General features: G+C 44.9%; 1 long non-coding RNA gene across 4 annotated transcripts in view; it reads left to right on the plus strand.

Moving 5' to 3' along the window:
• Positions 1-2,927: 2,927 nt before the first annotated feature.
• LOC102963063 overlaps positions 2,928-18,653 on the plus strand; it is a 131,888-nt gene continuing 116,162 nt past the window's right edge. For 2 of the 4 annotated variants that reach the window (XR_006210359.1, XR_006210361.1), the window contains exons 1-3: positions 2,928-3,077; positions 8,630-8,709; positions 16,672-16,800. This is a non-coding gene — a long non-coding RNA (uncharacterized LOC102963063). The remainder of the gene's footprint in view (positions 3,078-8,629; positions 8,710-16,671; positions 16,801-18,653) is intronic. The other 2 variants (XR_006210360.1, XR_006210362.1) reach the window with 2 other exon arrangements.

The raw sequence follows: 18,653 nt of genomic DNA on the forward strand, positions 1-18,653 counted from the left end.
AAAAAAGAGGGAAGTAGAATAAAAAAGCCTGAGAAAAAAATGATTTATATATATATATATGTGTGTGTGTGTGTGTGTGTGTGTGTGTGTATATATATATATATATATATATATATATATATAACAAATGACAAAAAAACAAATCAGACACTACGAGCCTGATTCCAAAAGAAAAAAAGAAGAGGAAGGAAAGAAAGAGAAAAAGCAAAATCAAAAAAGCCAGTTGTCTGTTGGTGCCTAGGATTGGTGGCTGTGCTGGTCTGGAGAACAGGCTGGCTGCATTGGGTCAGCCTTGCTCCAGCAGTTGACAGGCACAGAGGGGCGGGATTTGGTGTAAGCATGTCCTGCCTCCACTGGGGCCACTGTGCTGCTCTCTGAAGTCCCACAAAGCTGGTGTTGAGGGGGGAAATGGCATCATCCCAATCTCTCCTCCTGGGACCAGGGATCGCAACCCATGCTGTTCAGGTAGCCCTTACAGAAGAGCAAGGGCAGTCAACATGCCCTGCATCACAATTCTCCTGCATCTTCTTCTTGGTGCTTGGCTGGGAATCAAAACCTAAAGTCTTAAAGGACCCAGCACTGCACAGAACCGCTCCCCTCCTCTGGAGAAGAGCCTCTTCACCCTGATGAGGAAATGCCTTTGGCTGGTACCTAAAGGGTCTTTTGTCCTTGGGGAGGCAATAGACCCTTTTCCCAGAGTATTCTGAGAAGGGGACTGTTCTCTCCCAGTGCACACCAGAGATCACTACACCACATTATGCACTCCAGAGTCAGCTCCCTGCTTCCTAGGAGTGTGCACCAAGGCCCTGCTCCAGAGAAAGTTGCGCACTTCGAAAACTTCAGTTTCAGCTCCAAAGGCTGTTTGCAAAAAAGAACTAGTACACTCTGTACTTCTCACTGCCCAGCCCATGGTCCAGAGAGGTTTTCCTCTTATGCTAACTCAATGCCACACTTTCACAACCCTTCTCTTTCTCTTTTTGTCTCTCCACAGAAAGTGTTCCCTCTCCTCTGTAGCTGCACCTTTTATCTCCCCCAACTCACATGCACCTCGATCCTGCCAAGCTGTTTCCCTCCAACTGTGGAGATCCTTCTGCTGCTCCACAAATCTATTTCCTGGGTGTTCCAAGTGATCTGACCTCAATACAGCTGTGTTTGAGGGATGAGGAAAATCCAAGTGTCCCTACTTCTCCATCTAACTTGTTCCCCTATTTTCTTTTTTTTAATTTTAAGTTTTGAGAGAACTTGAGAAGCCAGTATTCACAGCTGGCAAGATGGATGATGTGGTGTCATAAGTAATGATTAACTTTCATTAAATAAATGGTATTAGGGGGCGCCTGGGTGGCTCGGTCGGTTGAGCGTCTGACTTCGGCTTGGGTGATGGTCTTGGAGTTTGTGGGTTCAAGCCCTGCGTTGGGCTCTGTGCTAACAAACAGCTCAGAGCCTAGAGCATGCTTCAGATTCTGTCTCTCTCTCACCCCCTCCCCTGCTTATGCTCTGCCTCTCTCTGTCTCTCAAAGGTAAATAAATGTTAAAAAAAATGAATATGAACAAAATTTAAAAAAATAAAATAAATGGTATTAGGAAATTAGGCAAGAAGACCTATATTATTTCAAGACACACAGGTTCTGAAAAGTTTTGGCTTTATGAATAATAATACTATCATTACCTTTCCCTCATATGTGGGGTGTAAAATTAGCCAGCATGGTGCATCTGAAATAAAGACATGGTACATAGAAAGAGGTGGTACATAGACAGTACCAAGAATCTTTACCTGCACTGATATGATAGCAAACTAATATGGAAGTATACCTCACATAGGACCATGAATTCTGTAACACAAATTTTAGTAAAATTATTTACATAATCAGTATCCTTGCAAAAAAAAAAAAATATTCCTGTGGGTTGATGCACATCCTCAAGGCAGCCCTGGAGTCAGTACAGTAAAACAAATAGGAGAATGGGCTGTGGAGTCAGAATACCTAGATTCCATGTATTAGCTATGTGACCTTAGGCTTGTTGCTTAATTTCTCTGTGCCTCACTTTCTGCATCTGTATAATCAAAGCAATGAAATTTAGGATTTCATGGTCATGTTGGGAAGTTTAAATTAATACACGTAGTGTTTAGTATCTGGCATTTTGTTTAAAGGTGGATAGCTATATATAGTACTGTCCTTTATATTCCTTATTGGTAAGTTTCATGACAATGAAACTTAAGGAATGAGGGATGAGGGATGTGGCTGCAGCAGCAGAGCGAGTGGGTCACAACAAGGTACAGCTTTGCTGCTGGAGACGAAGACCAATAACCTCTGAAAGCAGCGCGCAGGAAGAGTGGGGGCAGCAGGGCGCTTTGTGAAGGCTCATTGAGACACTCCGCAGTGGGGTACTGCGAAGGTGAGTGCCCTAACGCGCGGGTCGTCCCCCCGGACGCCTGACTGGGCAGCTGGGCTTGGCGAGAGAGGAGAGGGCCCCCGGCCGAGGCCGCTTGGATGAGTCATTCTCACCTCCCCAGGCAGGTGCGGGCTGCAGGACGCTTCGCCTCGGCGGGCGGGCAGGAGCCACGAGCCGCCGCGGAGCCCCCTTCCGAGACGCCTCCTCGGGCCGGCACTGACCTTGCCGTTGGCTGCCCGGCTGCCGAAGACCCGGCGCCGCAGAGCGGGGAGCTGGTCGGGGGCGCCCACTGGCACCCGGACCCACAGGTCGTCGGAGCCGGGCGCCGCCTTCCTGCGGTCCCTCAGCGCCTCATTCCTGCGCGAGGTCGCCAAGCTAAGCTGCGAGGGCCGTGCCTCGAGGCGCGGGAGGGCGGAGCGCGACGCGCGCCCACCGGCCCGCGGAGGTCTTCTGGCGCGGGCGCACGCGCCGCAGCCGCACGGGGCGGGAGACAGGGAGGGTGGGTGTGCTGGGGAGCGCGCGCCGCCGCCGCTGCCGCCGCCGCCGCCTCAGCCTGCTGCTCCGCCTGCGCCGCCTGCTCCCGGCGCTCGGCCCCAGCACGCCGGCTCCCGAGTGGCCATGGGCGGCGCGGGGTCCGCGGTGTAGAGTCCGCCGACCCCGGACCCGCGTCCCGCACCGTGACGGTCCCGGTAAGCGGGGGCGGGGGCGGCGGGGACACGGCAGGCACCCTACGGGACGGGTCTGCGGGCCGCGGACAACCCTCCGGGGACTCTGAGGTGTTGTGTGGGAGCCGCCCCTAAGGGAGTCCCTGTGTAAGTAGATAACCCCCCGAGTGTCCCTGCCTCTGCCCCTTGGGAAAGTTCCGGAGGCGTGCAGGGAGCCGCCCCCATGGAGGACCCCTGTGTGAACGGAGACTCCCAGGGCTGTCTCGGCATTTGCTGCCATGGGGAGGCACAGCGTGGACGCACTGCCTACCCACAGAGACCTTCTGTATAACTACCGGAGGCCAAGGGTGGTCTCTGGTGGTGTCTCAGTGGAAGACCGTTTGAGAACACAGGGGAGCCTCAGGAGCCTGCGCGGTGGGGATGGACCCCACAGAGGACCGCTGTATAAAGGAATACCTTAGACTGTGCCCTGGAACCGCCTGGAATGAACCTCTGACTGGAAGGAGAGGATCCTGCTGCGGGATCTAGGCCAGGAGTAACTTCCCATATGCCCAAAGGACTTTAGCCTTGACCTTTTTAGGGCTCGGTGTGCCCTAAATTGTGCCCCTCCAAGGTGATCGAGAGGCTGGGGCCCTGTGGGGCTGCTGCCTTTGTCCATTCCTTCCCCGACCCCATTAGAAAATGTATTTTCCGTGGTAGCCCAGGTTGTCTCGAAGCTGGATATTTGTGGAGGCAGGAACTTCTATTAGAGCAAAGGACATAAGGGAAGGGAGGATAAGTGAGCCCTCTGAAGCTAAGATAGGAGACTTGGGGCCCTGGGCTTGACTATCCATAAGCAAGCAGTAAGATAGGTGGAATAATTGATGCTGGCAGGTCCTGGAAGAGAAAGTTCTTTGAAGGAAGGAAGAAGACTACATAGGATTATTGAGCTCTAGTGTGCTAGGCATTATACATACTAGCTATGTTTAAATATAGAACTCTTACAACAACCTTGTAAAATTATCCCTCCGGGGATAATTAAATTGAGACTCAGAGACGTTAAGCAATTTGAAAAAGATTACAAAGTTTGGAATCATGAAATCTATTTTTCAGATTTTATTTGGGAAGAGATATCAAAAAGAGAAGCAAGAATGTATGTTTGCTTCAGTTGAAAAGGTAAAACTATATAAGACTCTTAGGAAAGAAACCAGGGAAATATCTTCACAACTTTGGATTTGGCAATGGTTTCTTAAGTATAACAACATCAAAAGTGCAGACGAGAAAAAACAGAAAAATTGGACTTCCTTAAAATTTAAACTTTTGTGTGTCAAAGGATTCACTCAAGAGAGTGGGGGGACAACCCATGGAATGGGGAAAAATATTTGCAAATAATATATCTGGTAAGTGATTTATATCTACTATGTATAAAGAACTCCTACAAGTCAACAACAATAAAAACTACACTCAGTTCAAAAATGGAAAGGATGTGAATAGATATTTCTTCAAAGAAGATATGTAAATAGCTAACCAGCACTATTCTCAAAAAATATGGAAAATAGTGGGAGGATCTGGAGAAATTAGAATGCTGGTACATTGCTGATAGAAATGTAAAGTGCTGTAGAAATGTTTCATGGTTCCTCAAAAAATTAAAAAGAATTTTCACATGACCCAGCTTTTCTACTCTGACATATATATCCAAAAGAAATGTGATATGGTATGGAAGCTGGATAAATTATAAAATTGGATACCTCTCTCCTGTGATCAAAGAAATGACCCATTTCTGTTGTATTGGTTACCTATCATCATCCTTGCTAACCCCAAGTCACCAATCTCTGAGGAAACACATTGGATATGATGAGTTCGTGATTACATTGTTTCTAGAAACAAGTTCTGAAGAATTGGTCTTCTCAGACCCTTCTGGCCCACTTTGAACTACAGAGAGGATACTGACACTGTGATCTCAAATAAACTCTTTGCTTCCCCCAATCATCTTTGCAGCATTTCTTTAAGAAAGATTTATTCAACACTTGTCCTGTGTAAAGCAGTGGGAACTATTCTGATTGTTCCTCCTTCCTGAACTTAACGAAAATCTGGAGCTCCTTTTTCTATCTGTGAAACTTACTGATTTGGGTTGTTTCCCCTACTTCTCTTCTCAGAGGTTCTTTTACTTTATTACTTCCTGGGGGACATCCCTCCCCATTTTCTACAAGGTTACCATTAGTTATATTTTTGAGCCTTTCACAGATATCTGCTGTTCTCATATAAAAAATCAAATGAAGGGACAGAATAGTAATTTACATTTAATATGCAGGATGAGATCGTTCCAGCCTATTAGGAGGGCCACAGACTCCACAGCTATGTGTCTTTATAGAATGAACTGAAGGAGAAGGGTTACCTAGATGCCTTCTCCTTCCCTATTTCTTCCCTGGCTCTTACTGTGGAACAGCCCCTCTTCCTCCTACCTCCACTTTCCCTTATAAATAATCTCACTGAACTTTAAGCAGGTACCTTGCACACACACAAACTGCATGCTGGCCACATGTGCCTTACTGTCAGACACTTCTCTTAACTGTCATGGCTGCAGCAGTTTATTAGTTTTCTATTACTGTGCAACAAATTACCACAAATGTGGTAGTTTAAAATAATACATAATATATGATCTCAAAGTCTCAGTGAGTTAAGATTCCAGCTTAGTCCTCTGTGGTCTGACAAGGCTGCAAAGTATTGGCTGGGCTGTGTTCTCATCTGGAGGCTTGAATGGGGAAGAATCCTCCAAGCTCACTCAGGTTGTTGGCAGAATTCATTTCTTTGCATTCATAGGACTGGGGACTCTGGGGGCCCTCTAAGCTGGAGGCCACGTTCAATGTCTAAAAGCCACCTACAGTTCCTAGAGGGTATATGGACTTTCCCAACACGGCCAGTTTATCAAGCCATAAAGAAATGTCTGAGAATGAGTATGCTAGAAGACAGTCTTACAGAAGTATAGGAATAACAGCCTATTATTATTCCATGTTTTGTTAATTACAATCAAAGCACAGGTCTGTCCACACTAAAGAGGATGGGATTACACAAAGCATGAACACAAGGAGGTGGGAACATGGGGGAAGGCCACCTTAGAGACTTACTTTCTCCACAAACAGTACCAAGGAAAGGTTTAGGTTGTCATCTGATCTCATTTCTTCCATTTTATTCAGCCACGTGGGCCTATCTACTTTCTTGTCCCAGTGGGATTTAACACCACTTACCCCCCTGACCCTTAAAGTTTTTTTAAGCCCTTCTCAAGTTACCACAAATTCTTCAACATTCACATTGTCTCTATGATAATATGTTCTATATCTCTTTTCTTCTTTAATAAGGACACAGAAAACCCCAATTCCACTTATCAGCTGAAGAAGTTATCATTAAGCATAATTTGTGGCATCTTTGTGAACTGATTTTCTTTTTAACCTGTCTCTCCTAGGTCTTCCAGCACATGGAAAACATTTTTTTCCCCTCACCATTGTTTTTTACCCGTTGCTAATTATGGTTGAGAGAGACAGCCTACTATGGGCTCTTAGCATTCCTGAATGTTTTTTTTTACTGGGTATGTCAAGAATGTAAGACCATGACTGTTTTCCAGGCCATTTCTCAGAATTGTGTTTGCAACAAGCAACCTTGAAAGATAAGGCAACTCCCCTCCCCCCCCCCCCCCCCCCCCGGACAAAGATCAACTTTGCTTTTTCTTGCTGTAAAAGCAGTGAGACCCCAAACCTTAGCATTCCTCTCTTGTAACACAACCCACTGAATGAACAGTCATCTATCATTCTGTGCTACACCCAAGGCATTTGATAGACAAGGGGAACTGACACACACAAAAAACATGCTAAAGCTCTTGCTATGACTGTTCTGTGAGTGATAAAACCCTTTATATCTGATTCAGGAGCCTTTTGTCTTCTGCCAGCATTCATGAAATAGAACAGGATAGCTTGTTAACCTTAAAAATAGAGTAAAATAGGGGTGCCAGGGTGGCTCAGTTGGTTAAGCGTCCGACTTCAGCTCAGGTCATGATCTCACAGCTCAGGAGTTCAAGCCCCACGTCGGGTTCTGTGCTGACAGCTCAGAGCCTGGAACCTGCTCTGGATTCTGTCTCCCTCTCTCTCTCTACCCCTCCTCTGCTCATATTCTGTGTCTGTCTCAAAAATAAATGAACATTTAAAAAAATTAAAAAAAATACAGTAAAATTCCAGCCCTTGCAAAGTTCTTGACAATAACTACCATTTGTTTTTCAAGGGTTAAAACTAATTTTGTTAATTTCTCAAGCACTTCATGGGCATATTTAGGAGCTTGAAGCCCTGAACCAAGCCCTGCTCTTGGTACTCAGACCAGGCTCGATGTAGACATTGGGGAAGGGGACACAAGCTCGGATGGCTGCACATCTGAGTTTTGAGCACCCACCTAAGAGTTACAGTCTGTTGGGTGAAGATTTTGGCTTGATGAGTTCCTGATAGAGCCTAAATAGTGTTTGACAATCTCTAGGGTGGCCGAGGTGTGAAGGAATCCTATACTAGAGGTCCTGGTGATGTTGAGAGGTAACGGGTAAGGGAGGTACACATGGTTGACTTCAGTTTTACCTCTGCTGATGAGTTCATTGTTAATAACCTGGTTATTTCACCTGGTTGACATCCTGGATTAGGGGGAGAGGAAGTGTACTAATTCACCCCTACTCTCCCCAGTGTAGCAGGCCCACTACCTATTTAGGACAGGTACTTGGACCAGGCTCTGGGGTAAAGGTCCTAGGTTGGGGTGTTGCAAGAGCCTGGAAATCCCCACATCTCTTCAGGCCCACGTCTCTGGCACATTTGCTCCCTCCTGATATGGTGTTCCAGGGCAACAGATGCTCCCAGCTTGGCAGGCAGGAGCCAGGGAAGGGTATGGTGGGAATTCCAGCTGAGGGGCTGGGATAATCCCAGAACAGGGCTTGGAGTAGACTGGGCCCCTGTAGGCTTTTCTGGCTAAGGAGGGTCAAAGGGCCTGGGGACCTTGGTGCTCCTGGATTCCACTGAACACTGAGCCCTCCAGAGACATCCTACCCTGAAGACTGTGCAGGTAGTTACTGAAGGAGCTACTGAGTTCCTGGAGTGCAGATGATCTATATTGTCATAAACGTGTGCTACTTGTGGGCCTAGTACAGGTGCAGACATTACTCTGTGTCTAGTTATCTATAGTTAAGATTAGTGTTAGGTTGGGGCATGTGGGTGGCTTAGTCAGTTGAGTGTCTGACTTCGGCTCAGGTCATTATCTCGCGGTTCATGGGTTCATCCCCACATTGGGTTCAGTACTGACAGCTCGGAGCCTGAAGCCTGCTTTGGGATTCTGTGTCTCCCACTCTGTCTTCCCCTCCCCCACTCATGCGCGCTCTCTCTCTCTCTCTCTCTGTCTCTCTCTCAAAAATGAATAAATGTTAAAAAAAAAAGGTTAGCATTATGCTTAAAATAGCACTGATGTAGTGGTTACACATTGGAGGTAGACTGGTAAGCATAAGGCAAAGTAAAGATTTTGGGAGGTAATACCCACCAGCATTACTTTGAAAGGATATGTCTGCTTTATTCTTTCCTTAGAGTCTATATCTGCTGAGACGCTGGGGTTCAGGACCTGCAGTAAACTGGAGACGCTACCGGGGATAGAGATGGATGTGTAGGTGAGGAATGGGGCTGCCGAGGAGGGCAGTGGACTCACTTGCTGACCTTGTCATTTCTTTGAAAGCACATAGCCAAGTTGTTGAGACCAGAGGTATGCATGTGAATCTAAGACTATCCTTATTTTATTTTATTTTATTTTATTTTATTTTATTTTTTGATTTACATCTAATTAAATTTTTTTTTTAACATTGATTCATTTTTGAGAGACAGAGCATGAGCAGGGAAGGGTCAGAGAGAGAGGGAGACACAAAATCTGAAGCAGGCTCCAGACTCTGAGCTGTCAGAACAGAGCCCAGCATGGGGCTCGAACTCACAAAATGCGAGATCATGACCTGAGCTGAAGTCTGACGCTCAACCGACTGAGCCACTCAGGTGCCCCTGATTTACATCTAATTAGTTAGCATATAGTGCAACAATGATTTCAGGAGTAGATTCCTTAATGTCCTTTACCCATTTAGCCCATCCCCCCTCCCAAAATCCCTCCAGTAACCCTCCGGTCTCCATATTTAAGAGTCTCTTATGTTTTATCCCCCTCCCTATTTTTATATTATTTTTGCTTCCTTTCCCTTGTGTTCACCTGTTCTGTGCCAAGACTATCCTTATTAAAGGACAAGGAATGACATAGAAATTACAAAGCAGAGCTTAGAGGGGGGAGAGACAGGCCTGGTTTGAGGTGGCCTAGGAGGCTTTATGGAGGAGAGCAACTTTAATGGATAGATTTGGTTGGACTGCATTTGTGTTGGTAGGTCTGCAAGATGGTCTGTGTCTGTTTACGTGTGTGAAGCCTGTCTCTGTGTCTGCATGTGTGCTTGTGCCAGTGTCTGTCTGCTCCCACATGTCTGACTCAGGGTGTTCTTGAGTCTATGTAGGTGTGTTTCCTGGACCTGTCTCTGGGTACTCTGAATTAGTTTTGGAGTGGCATCATTGAATTTGTGTCCTTGTGTTTGTGTCTTTTTGTGGCTGGATGTCTGTGTCCTGTGTCTTTGACTATGTGTGAGATTCTGCTCTGGACTCTCACTTTACCCCTCCCCTCTCTCCTGACACTCCCCAGCTGCCAGCACTATTTACCGCAAGGAATGGCTTTCGTTCCCATTCTCTTCCCGCCATCTGGATTCCCATGGGTCCAGCTGCCTGCCCAGGGTCCTGCCCCTGCGCTTTCTGTAGCAGGCTTGACCTCAGGAGTGATACCTTCAGGAAAATCCCCAATGTGCGCCTTGCCTGGCCCTGGATCCAGAGAAGTTGCAGTGGAGAAGAGCGGCAAAGCAGGAAAGGGGGAGGGGGCAGTTGGCAGGGCCCACCCCTCCTTCTGGAAACAGAGATCTCCCTCTGGCCCCTTCCCAGGCCCCCTTTCCCTCCTCATGCTCTCATCCAGACCAAGTATTCAGGGTCCTGGCCTCACTGTCTCTGGGGATGGATGGGAATGAACAGTCCTCTGCAAGCCCAGCCAGACCTATCAGGGATCTGGTCCTCTGTGTCCCCTAGCACCTTACATGCCTACATTGTGCTCATTGCTCATATCCCCACCTGAAGTCCAGGCTGTCTTCCCTTCTTTCTTCTCCCTACATGGGACACAGGAATCATTCTTGTTCTTCATTCTGTGACAGATGGGCCCCTGAGCCCAGGTGGAGCATTAGGCTTTGGATGGCTGGTAAAGAGCAGAAGCCCAGGCCCCTCTTACATGGTGCAGAGAGTAGCATCTGTGGGGTTTATTCCTGTTCTCATTCTGTGTTCACTGCTCTCCCAGGATGGGCTATGGTAAGCAGGTACAAAAATGAAGCAGTCATGGTCTCTATCTTCTAGGACTCTGTGTTTTGACAGGAGAAGTGATTTTGTGGAGAAGCCACTCTCCTCCACTGCACGTGGTCACTTGCCTGAAATTCTCTCCATAGACTTCGCAGGTGCCCTCTGCAGAGATCAAGGAGAGGGCTCCAGAAGGTCAGGACCTTTCACCATGACATGTTACCTCAGAGGGCCAGAGGTGAACTCCAGAGTTCCCTAGCAAGCACCCATTTATTCCTAGCATCTACTACCAATTCTGGAGTAGTAGATGCTTGAGTTTGTGTCCTCCATGAGGCCTTTTATGCTGGATTTACTCTTAAGCTAGAGAGTGAGGTTTGTGCTAGGGTTATGAGATGGGATGGGCAAGGCTTCATTCCTTAACGTCTTGCATGATCACAGGCTCTGACCCTGTCTTTGCTTAGCTCTTGACTTTGCTGAAAACTGAGAATCCTGAAGGTGTTGGTTACATATCATCTTTATGCCCTCAACCCTTTGTTGTAGCACTATGGTCAGTGCTATGAACTCATGCTGCTCTGCGGCAGTTAGGATCCTTGGGGGCCATGGAAAGGACCTGTTCCACCTAAGTCAGGATGTGTGCACATTAACCTTGGCTTACCACATGACCTTTCTGGGTCATTCCCTTCACTCTGGGTCCCCCTCTTGTCTCCTTGCTGAGGGGCTCTCTGCCCAACTCCCACCAGGCAGGAAGGATGTGCCTGTCACAGGGATCTCCTTTGGTTTTTGGAGTTTATTGGCTCAACAGACCTGGGCCTTGTATCTCCTCACCTTGGGGGCCACAACAGGGGCTGGGTCCTCTTCCATTAGACATAGAATCAACATTCACAGGAGGGACACATTCATACTTCTTCCCATCCTCTGTTTCTGGACCCTGCTAGCAGTGGACATATTGTGCTAAGTGCTGGGGTCCTATCATGCAAGAGAGTCCTGCTACCACCTCTTGGTTTGATGAGATGTTGAGTCATCCTGGATTTCCTTATAAATCAGTGAGGCAGAGGCATCCCACAGTCCCTCATACCATATTTTAGGGAGATTGTTGTACTTCTTGTACTTCCTTTAGCTCTTGGCTCCTGTATGGTAGGTCAGAAGGTGGGAATGCAGAGGTGTTACCTTCTGACAGATATGAAGTGTCCAAAACAGATGTCCATCTCATCCACTCAGGATAACCTCTTTCTGCCTTCCAGTTCTCTTCTCATACTCCCTAAACATCCCTACTCTCTGAAAACCAGAATGTTGTACCTGCCCTCTTTGTCTGTAGTCTCATGCACTATGCTCCACACATCTAGAACATCCCTGAAATCTCTCCTAGTGCTCCAGTCTTCTGAGAGCACCTTCATACATGTGATCATCAATGGGAAACACCTTTTTATGCCCACATAGCCTCTTTGTTGCATACCCACACCATAGGCTCTAAGAGTAATTTGCTATAGTTAACTTCCAGAATTCATCTCCACCTTTGGCTTTTGGTTTTGGTCTCCATACCCATCTCTCCATCCCCAGCCATGGTCCCTTCCTTGTTCCTCACTTTACCCTTTTGGGTCTTTGCCCACATTCTGTTACATGTGATGGAATCTTTCTAGTAAGCCACACTGTCTTTCCTCAATACTACCTTCTACTTACCACCAGTAAAGCATCTGTGCTTTTATCCAATGCCATCTTCTGGACAGGGCATTTGATCCCATTGCCTGCTTCTACACCACCTCATTGCTCCAGCAGTTCTCCCCTTGCTCTCCCTTATCATCAATTTATCCCTCCTGACTGCATCATTTCAGTCAATATCCAGCATGCTATGTCTCTCACTTTTTTTTAACTTGCATACTATTTTTCATAATGGTTGCACCAATTTAAATGCCCACCAACAGTACACAAATGTTCACTTTTTTCTACATCCTCACCAACACTCATCTCATGTTTTCTTGGTTATAGCCATTCTAACAGGTGTGGGATGATTTCTCATTGTGGCTTTGATTTGCATTTCCTTGATAATGATGTTGAGCATCTTTTCATGTACCTGTTTGCCATTCAAATGTCTTATTTGGAAAAAATGTCTAAGTAGTTCCTCTGTGCATTTTTATTTTATTTAAATTTTTAATTTAAGTTCTAGTTCTATTTAGTTCTAGTTAGTTAACATACACTGTAATATTAGTTTCAGGTGTACAATATGGTGATGCAACACTTCATACAACACCCAGTGCTCATCACAACAAATGTACTCCTTAATCCCCATCACCTATTTCACCTTTCCCTCCACTCACCTGCCATCTGGTAACCATCAGTTTGTTTTCTCTAGTTAAGGTCTGTTTCTTGGTTTGCCTGTTTTTTTCCTTTTGCTTTCTTAAATTCCACAAATGAGTGAAATCATATGGTATTTGGCTTTCTGTGACTTATTTCACTTAGCATGATACTGTCTGGCTCCACCCATGTCATTGCAAATGGCAAGATTTCATTCTTTTTTATGGCTGAGTAATTGTATGTATATACCACATGTTCTTTATCCATTCATCAGCTGATGGACACTTGGGCAGTTTCCATAATTTGGCCATTACATCAGATTTTGTTGTTGTTCTTGGTGTCTCTCACCTTTTTAAAAAAAGTCCTCTTTGGGTCCCACTTTCTATTTCCCCATTTTTCTGCATCTCTGTGAAACAAACTTCCTTTAAAGAACTGATTACACTTGCTGTCACCATTTGTTTTCCTTCCATTTTTTCTTGAATCCATCCCAGTCATGCCTTCACATCCATCATTCACAAGAGTCTATTCTTCTCAAGGCATGAATGATTTCTATGTTGCTGAATCTAATGGTCAATTCTGAGTCCTTACTTTCTTTGGCCAGTTCACAACTTTTCACTCAGTTGCTCACTTTCTCCTTGCAGTACTTTTCCTCTCTTGGCTTATGGTATACAACACTTTTCTCCTTTTCCCACCTTCCTCCCTGGCTACTGCTTCTCAGTCTTCTCTCTTACTGGATCCCTTTTTTCCCCTCCAATTTCTTACTGTTAGAATGTCCCAGAGCCCAATCCTTAGGGTTTTTTCTTCATTTCATTCATTTCCTTGGTGATCTTATCTAATCTCATGGTTTTACATATATCACTCTATCAGTCAATCAATCATCTGTAGCAAGGACTTTCTCTGAGGACCATTGGGTTTCTGTGGAAGGGTCTCAGGAAGAATCAGAGGGGTTAGTTACAATACTACTACAATAACTAGAAACAAAGGGAGTGCAAAGTAGTTATGTACTAGATTTATTTTAAAGGTAGTGACAAGATTTTCTGATGGATTGGAGAGACATTGTTAGAGATAAAAAATCAAAATGACACCAATGTTTTTGGCCTGAACAATGGGCAAAAAGGAGGTACCATTAACTGATGTGGGAAATACTGTGATTGGAATAGGTCTGGTATATGTGATTGTGTGGTGGCAAGGGGGGAGGGAATCAGGATTTTACTTTTGAGGTTAATATTGGACATTCATATGTATATGTTGATTAGACAATTTGGATACATGAGACTGTCTACCCCATTAAGTAATGATCTCCATGGAGGCAAGGCCTGTGTCTTGGCGATTGTTTTGCCTGCAGTCGTTCCTGGCACATAGTGAGTACTCAAATTATTTTAATTGTTATGCAAGATGCCTTTCAAGGTCATTTTTATTGTGACCCTTTTATGTGACCCTAGGGTCCTCATCAGCTGAGTACTTCCTCCTGTGGCAGGACCCCATACACCATAGCAGTCATCACATTAATGTAATAATTAATCTGCTTCCTCAGGCCAGACTTTGAATTCAAGTCTATTAAAGTATTACCATGCACCAGCCACTGTCCTAAGCCCTGGGGATATGAGATACTATTATAATTTTTTAAGAAAGGAAGGATGAGAAACTGAACTATAAGCAGAGGCAGTAACAATAGAGGAAAGGGGCCAACTTGAGAGGTGTCAAAATTAGAACCCAGTTACTGACTTGATATATGGTCTGAACAAAAAGGTATAGTGATATACCTGGTCTGAAAAAAATGGTATAGTAACACCATTCTCTGACATTAGAAAGCAGTTTGGTGAGGTAGAGGGTGTTGGGAAACTTTTAATTAATTTGCATTGTCTTTGGGGCAAGATAGAGCATTTTCCTATCTATTGCCTATTTAGTTGGAGCTCAGAGGAAAGACTAGAGCAACAAAGCGGCTTTGGGAATCAGCAGTACATTAATAGTAATTGAGGTTTGGGATATGGATGTACAGTTATTCCCCTTTCCCAGATGAAGAAATTGGGACTCAGAAATGTTAAGTAACTTGTCAAATGTCAGAGGATTCTAACTCTGATTTTTTTCACATTCCATTCTTGTGACTTTGCCCTTAAAACTCTTCATCCTCTCCAAGGGTCATAGATTTGGCTTAAACATTGTAAAAATAATTTTGTAATGTTTTCTTTGTGTTGTAGTTTTGTTGCCCTTTATTCATGTTTATCATCTTTCTCTGAGATCATTCTCTGGTCATTTCAGCCAGAAGTTTCCTTCTGAAAGTGGAAATCTTTTATTCATACTTAACCTTATATTGAATGGAATAAGAACAACCTTCAGCTATGCTACTCTGCTGTAGCTTCCTTAAGGGCAAGGATTCCAGTCTTTCTTCCAGGGACACCAATACCTGCCCCAGCCCAGTTTATGGGAGAAGGTAGGACAGGTCCATTCATGCCTCCTTAGGTGGTCAGGGAATATGAGTCTGATGGCCACTGTTAAGACATCTACTTTCTGGCCAGGGCTATAGAGGCTGCTGATGGTGCTGGGAGTTGGGGTAGGAGTGCAGGCTGACACAACAGGAGGCAGGAAAGAACTCTAGTAATGTCTTAGAATGGCGAGTTTATTGGAGAGGCCTCTTAAAACAGGTCTGTAGGAGAAACTTCGTTTAATCTATGTGTGAGGGAGTGTGTAGACAAGATATGGTTTGGAGGGGCTTGCATTTCTTAGCAGCTGCTCACAGATCTCAGCTTGCCTCTCAGTATCCCTCTTGGGAGGTTCCAAGGGTTTCAGAGAATTCCATGTTATCTTTCCACCAATGACAAACAGATATTACTATGAAGTGCAAATTATTGGACATTCCAGAAAGACCAAAGGGGCTACAGTCCCTCTTCAGTGCTGAGCAGCTTATCTGGTAAAGACCTCATGTGTGGCATTAAATTCTAGATGTAGATCCCTGGCCACTTTTCATGACTATTTAATGGAACAGAACACTTTTCAAAAGTCTTATTAAAAGTGTTATGTTATTGTTGTTGGCAATCAAATTGAGTGGTTCTGGTGCTTTCTGAAATGCAGGGGGAATAATGAAGAAATGTGGAATGATGACAGACACCAAGGGCTGGGGTGGGTAGGCTAATTGATGCTGTCTTTGTCTGGGGAGAGGACAAGAGTGGGGAAGACACCAGGCAGATCCTGGGAGAGTATACAGCTGAGTTCAACACCATACAATATTCATGAAACATAAAAATATACATATATAGGGGTGCCTGGGTGGCTCAGTTGGTTAAGTGTCCAACTCTTGGTTTCAGCTCAGGTCATGATCTCATGGTTCGTGAGTTCGAGCCCCCTGCTCCAACAGTGCAGAACCTGCTTGGGTTTCTCTCTCTCTCTCTCTCTCTCTCTCTCTCTCTCTCTCTCTCTCTCTTTCTCTCTCTCTCCGCCCCCCTCCCCTGCTCACTCTCTCTCTCTCAAACAAATAAAAAATTTAAAAACATGTACATATATAAACATATATATGTGTATATGTATTCAGGAAGGCAAGGCTGGTGGAAAGGAGGAACATGGGGAAGGATTGCAGGTGTAGGTGGTATAGAAATGAGACATAACAGTACGGCTGGGTACAAGCTGCTGGCAGTACTTGACAGGATTGGATGTGTTTAGAAAAATCTTGTGTTTGTGGTTCTTTCCCAGCAGTGTCAACACTCAGCCAACCTCTGTTAATCACACTAAGACAAGCAGATTAAAGCCCAGATTTACTTACTTACTTCCCCCCAAAGCCCTCGAACTTTGGGTTAGCTTCCTGGTTCTAGGCTCTTTTGAGGGCAAAACAAATTGGCTTTGCTCTCTTTTCATGTCCTGGTCAGGAACATGTCAGCTTCTGTCCCAGGTACTCAGACCTCCATTTACATGCTTCCCCTTCCTGATTCTCTCCCTGCCAGCCTTTAGAAGTGGGGGACAAGTGCCTCTTCATGTCCTGCTGTGATCTTCATTCCAGGAATCACTCATTCCTTGCAACTAGCAGGCAGTGGAGGCGGGATATAGGTAAGAGAGCTACAGCAGCTTCTGAGGTGAGTTCTCCAGAAAGATCTTATTAATAACTAACAGGGAGCAGAGGAGGAGAGATTCTATCATTTGCTTTTGACATCCTATCATATTAGCTATGTGCTTTATTAACTATTTTTTTAAAATTTAAATTCAAATTAGTTAACATCTAGTATAGTACTGGTTTTAGGAGCTGAATTTAGTGATTCATCACTTACATATAACCCTGGGGCTCATCCCAGCAAGTGCCCTCCTTAATACCCATTACCCATTTAGCCCATCCCACCACTCACCTCCCCTCCAGCAACCCTCAGTTTTTCTCTATATTTAAGAGTCTTATGGTTTGCCGCCCTGTTTTTATCTCATTTCATTTTTCCTTCCCTTCCCCGTTCATCCGTTTTGTTTCTTAAATTCCACACATGAGTGAAATCATATTTGTCTTTCTCTGACTGACTTATTTCACTTAGCATAATACACTGTAGTTCCATCCATGTTGTTGCAAATGGCAAGATTTCATTATTTTTGATCACCAAGTAACATTCCATTACACACACACACACACACACCATGTCTTCTTTATCCATTCATCAGTTGATGGACGTTTGGGCTCTTTCCATAATTTGGCTATTGTTGATAGTGCTGCCATAAACATTGGGGTGCATGTGCCCCTTCAAATCAGCATTTTTATATCCTTTGGATAAATACCTAGTAGTGCAGTTGCAGCAGTACAGTCTCTTTGACCTCGGCTACAGCAGCTTCTTACTAGACATGTCTCCAGAGGCAAGGGAAACAAAAGCAAAAATGAACTTTTGGGACCTCATCAAGGTAAAAAGCATCTGCACAGTGAAGGAAATAATCACCAAAACTGAAAGGCAACTGATGCACTGGGAGAAGATATTTGCAAATGATGACATATTGGATAAGGGTTAGTATCTAAAATCTATAAAGAACTTATCAAACTCAACACCCAACAACAAATAATCCAGTTAAGAAATGGGCAGAAGACACAAATAGACATTTTTCCAAAGGATACATCCAGATGGCTAACATCACTCATCATCAGGGAAATACACATCAAAACCACAATGAGATACCACCTCACACCTGTCAGAATGACTAAAATTAACAATTCAGGAAACAACAGATGTTGGCAAAGACATGGAGAAAGGGGAATCCTTTTGCATGTTGATCTGAATGCCAGCTGATGCAGTCACTCATCACTAATAACCAACAGGGAACTTGTGCTTTTGATAAACACAAAGTACCTCTTCAAGTTTGGAGCACTATGGTACTGCTCTGAAAACCACCACTGAAGACTGTGGGCATATATAGAAGTCATCAATGAATTCTGCCTGTGGGATTCCTAGCCACTCCTTGTCACTACTATCCTCATGTCCACATTACTCCTCTGGGTCCAAGGACACCATGAGAACCCATGATAGAATTCAAGCCTCATCTTTATTTTTTATTTTATTTTATTTTTGAGAGACAGGGAGAAACAGAGTGTGAGTGGGGGAGGGGCAGAGGGAGAGGGAGACACAGAATCCGAAATAGGCTCCAGGCTCTACTGTTCTCTCAGCACAGAGCCTGACATGGGGCTCAAACCCAGAACTGTGAGATCGTGACCTGACCAATGTCAGATGCTTAACCAACTGAGCCATCCGGGCACCCCCAAGCCTGATCTTTATTTCTTTATTTACCTTACCTTCATTCTCTGCCCAAGTCCCCAACCCTGCTTTTTTTTTTTTTTTTTTTTTTTTAGAGAGAGAGAGAATCTTAAGCAGGTTCCACACTCAGTGCGGATCCTATGACCCTGGGATCATGACCTGAGCCAAAAACAATTCAGTTGCTTAACCGACTGAGCCACCCAGGTGCCTCA

This window comes from Panthera tigris, chromosome D4 (genome assembly GCF_018350195.1).
Source record: "Panthera tigris isolate Pti1 chromosome D4, P.tigris_Pti1_mat1.1, whole genome shotgun sequence".
Taxonomy (NCBI): domain Eukaryota; kingdom Metazoa; phylum Chordata; class Mammalia; order Carnivora; family Felidae; genus Panthera; species Panthera tigris.